Source organism: Odocoileus virginianus, unplaced genomic scaffold, assembly GCF_023699985.2.
Source record: "Odocoileus virginianus isolate 20LAN1187 ecotype Illinois unplaced genomic scaffold, Ovbor_1.2 Unplaced_Scaffold_21, whole genome shotgun sequence".
Lineage (NCBI taxonomy): Eukaryota > Metazoa > Chordata > Mammalia > Artiodactyla > Cervidae > Odocoileus > Odocoileus virginianus.
In genome coordinates this window covers 519,057-523,638 of record NW_027224283.1, presented here as the reverse complement: position 1 = coordinate 523,638, position 4,582 = coordinate 519,057, and positions in this window count along the sequence as shown.

Below are 4,582 nucleotides of genomic sequence, written 5' to 3'. Positions count from 1 at the left end.
TTCTATCTGCTACTGAGTGAGTAGTACTTAATTTTTCAGCTGTAAATATAGACTTTCAAATTTTTCATTTATTATGTTATTTTTTTGCTACGTGTACTTTGAAGTTCTGTTTTCAGATGCTCTATTAGTTTGAACCCTGGACAAAGGCATGGCAACCCACTCCAGTATTCTTGCCTGGAGAATCCCATGGACAAAGAACCTGGTGGGCTACAGTCTATGGGGTCACACAGAGTCGGATACGACTGGAGAGACTTGGCACCTTCACACTCATTAGTTTGCTTTCATAGCAATATAACATAATGATAGAATAAGACAACAGAAATACATTGTCTAACAGTTCCGGGTGCTAGAATTCACACATCAAGGTATCAGTTCCTTCTGAAGAACAGGAGGCTGAGCAAGTAGTTCTTCCTGCCTCTCTCTGAGCTCCTGGTGCAGTCAGTATCTTTGGCGTTCCCTCACTGCAGATCTCTAGTTTCTGCCTCCATCATCACCTGGCCGTCTTCTTCCTTCATGTCTCTGTCTTTAAATCATCTTCTCATTATTTGTGTCTGTCCTTGGTGGCTCAGACAGTAAAGCATCTGCCTACAATGCAGGAGACCTGGGTTCGATCCCTGGGTTGGGAAGATCCTCTGGAGAAGGAAATGGCAACCCACTCCAGTACTCTTGCCTGGAAAATCCCATGGACGGAGGAGTGTGGTAGGCTACAGCCCGTGGGATTGCAAAGAGTCGGACATGACTGAGCAACATCACTTTCACTTCTTTTCACTGCATCCAAATCTACCCTTTTAATAAAACCAATTGTGATACTGGAACAGAGCCCAGCCTAATGACCTCATCTTAACTTGGTAGAAGGTAGGGCTGGAGAAGAGGGGCTAGGACTGGAGCCAGGTATGAGGTAGGGTTTCTCTTCTGCTCAGAGGCCATCATTGCCTATTGGGAGTTGGGTCAGGTCCCAAGTTCCTGATGCAGAAAGCCCAAGGGTTGGGTCTTAGATGGTTCATTCCCTATAAGTTTGGTCTTGCTTCTCTTCCATTCCTACCCAGTTCTGCATGGAGCTGTCTTGCAACCTTGGTTGTACATGACTCCTGCCAGTCTCCAGTTAACCTTCAGTGAGAATCATTCTATGTGTTGTATTTTCAATGTGATCCTAGTTGGGGAGGTTAGTTCCGTGTCCTCTTTCTTTGCCATCTTGAAACACAAGCTTGAAACGTTTTTAAGTTTGTATTTCTATACATCCTTGCCAACATTCATCATTTTTGGACTTTTTTGAAGATTAGTCATCCTGAAACCTAAGAGATCTTCCAGGTATTGCCATGGATTCTTCTTATTTTAAATGTAAGCAATAATTTGAGAATGATGAATAATTTGTTTCTCATCAAATTATTTTTTATATTGGTTTTCACCTATAGAGATTTTCTAATTCCATCATTACATCTATGCTTGTTGGTTCACATGTGACTATAAGAAAAGTTTTTGTAGTTTTTATATGTTTATTCATTTCACAACATATTTTTTATCTTATTCTATGAGTTATAAAGCATAGCTTTCTTTCTCATATGATTCTGATTTTGTTCTAGATGTGTTCAACAAGAAACCCTTTAAGTTTGTGCTCTGTCTTTTTATAAGCTTCCATCATTTAAAAAATAATTTAATAAAAGCAAAAATAAACAAATGAGACCTAATTAACTTAAAAGCTTTTGCACAACAAAGGAAACTATAAGCAAGGTGAAAAGACAGCCCTCAGAATGGGAGAAAATAATAGCAAACGAAGCAACAAAGGATTAATCTCAAAAATATACAAGCAACTCCTGCAGCTCAATTCCAGAAAAATAAATGACCCAATCAAAAAATGGACCAAAGAACTAAAGAGACATTTCTCCAAAGAAGACATACAGATGACTAACAAACACATGAAAAGATGCTCAACATCACTCATTATCAGAGAAATGCAAATCAAAACCACAATGAGGTACCATTACACGCCAGTCAGGATGGCTGCTATTCAAAAGTCTACAAGCAATAAATGCTGGAGAGGGTGTGGAGAAAAGGGAACCCTCTTACACTGTTGGTGGAATGCAAACTAGTACAGCCACTATGGAGAACAGTGTGGAGATTTCTTAAAAAGCTGGAAATAGAACTGCCATATGACCCAGCAATCCCACTTCTGGGCATACACACCAAGGAAACCAGATCTGAAAGAGACACGTGCACCCCAGTGTTCATCACAGCACTGTTTATAATAGCCAGGACATGGAAGCAACCTAGATGCCCATCAGCAGACGAATGGATGAGGAAGCTGTGGTACATATACACCATGGAATATTACTCAGCCATTAAAAAGAATTCATTTGAATCAGTTCTAATGAGATGGATGAAACTGGAGCCCATTATACAGAGTGAAGTAAGCCAGAAAGATAAAGACCAACACAGTATACTAACGCATATATATGGAATTTAGAAAGATGGTAACAATAACCCTATATGCAAAACAGAAAAAGAGACACAGATGTATAGAACAGACTTTTGGACTCTGTGGGAGAAGGCGAGGGTGGGATGTTTCGAGAGAACAGCATGTATATTATCTATAGTGAAACAGATCACCAGCCCAGGTTGGATGCATGAGACAAGTGCTCGGGCCTGGTGCACTGGGAAGACCCAGAGGGATCGGGTAGAGAGGGAGGTGGGAGAGGGGGATCGGGATGGGGAATACATGTAACTCCATGGCTGATTCATGTCAATATATGACAAAACCCACTACAATATTGTAAAGTAATTAGCCTCCAACTAATAAAAATAAATTTAAAAAAAAATAAAGACCAGAGATGCCACAAAAAAAAAAAAGAAAGTGTTGCATTAGCCCATGTACCTATTGACATTAATCTAGGACAATGGAGGCTAAATATACAACAGAGAAACAACTGCATGTAAAGAATGAAATTATAATATTCTCTAATACCACACACAAAAGTAGTATTGAAATGAATTAAACACCTAAGTGTAAAACTGGATACTGTAAAACTCCTAGAGGAAAACACAGGCAGAAATTCTCTGACATAAATCACAACAAGGTCTTTTTAAACCTGTCTCCTGGAGTAATTAAAACAAAAACAATAATAAACAAATGGAGCCTAATTAAATTTAGAGCTTTTGTCCAGAAAAGAAAACCACAAGTAAAAAGAAAAGACAACCCTCAGAATGGGAGAAAATATTTGCAAATGAACCATCACAAAGTACTGACCTCCAAAATACATAAGCAGTTTATGCAACTCAATATCAAAACACAAACAACCCAACCAAAATATAAGCAGAAGACCTAGACAGACATTTCTTCAAAGACAACACAGATGGTCAACAAGTGCATGAAAAGATGCTTGACATCACTCATTATGAGAGAAATGCAAATCGAAACCACAGTGAGGTGTCACATCACACCAGTCAAATGGCCATCATTTAAAAAATCTATGAAATGCTGGAAAGAATGTAGAGAAAAGGGAAAACTTTTGCTCTGTTGGTGGGAATATAAGTTGATACAAGCATTATGGAGAATAGTATGGACGCTTCTTAAGAAACTATGAACAAAACTACCATATTACCAACAAATCGCACGACTAGGCTTATATCCTAAGAAAACCATAATTCAAAAAGACACTTGTACACTTCTATCCATTGCTGTACTATTTACAATAGCCAGGACATGGTGACAACCTATATGTCCATTGAGAGATGAATGAAGAAAGAAGTTGTGTACATGTATACAATGAAACATTACTCAACCATGAAAAAGAATGAAATTGGGTCACTTGGTGATGTGGAAGAACCTAGAGTCTGTCATACAGAGTGAAATAAGTCAGAAAGAGAAAAACAAATATCATATATTAATGCATATATGTGGAATCTAGAAAAATGGTACTGATGAATCTATTTGCAGGGCAGAAATAGAGACATAGATGTGACGCATGAACATGTGGACACAGTGAAGGACAGAGAGGGTGGGACAAATCGAGACAGTAGCGGTAACAGTATCCCCTACTATGTGTAAAATAGGTAGCTAGTGGGAAGCTGCTATGCAGCACAGGGAGCTCAGCTCAGCACCCTGTGATGACCCAGGAGGCTAGGATGGGGGTTGTAGAAAGAGGCGTAGGAGGGAGGAGGCAGCTGTTGCGAGCTGTTGTGTGGTAGAAACTAACACAACATTTTCAAGCAATTATAATCGATATAAAAATTAAGTTTAAAAAAGAGCAGGTCAGCTGAAGCGGCTCGTATCCTCAGTTAGGGCTGCTAGAATCTAAATCAGGACAGCTGGAATCTGAACAGAAGCTCCCCCATGTATCTCTGGCTAACTGATTGAACGCATGCAGAGCAAGTGGATGTAGTCCGTGTTCACCATGATAAGGCTGAAAGTTTGACAGAGATAGTAGGGGCCAGACAGTCAGTGGGCTTGGAGTTCTGGCCCAGCCAAAGTAAAGACAACTTACGAATATCTTCTCAACCAGAGGCTTCCAGCTGGACACTGGGAGAGTCACTTAAGAGTCAGGACTACATTCTGGGGCAAGTGTCAGAAATATTAAAGCCTGAGGGT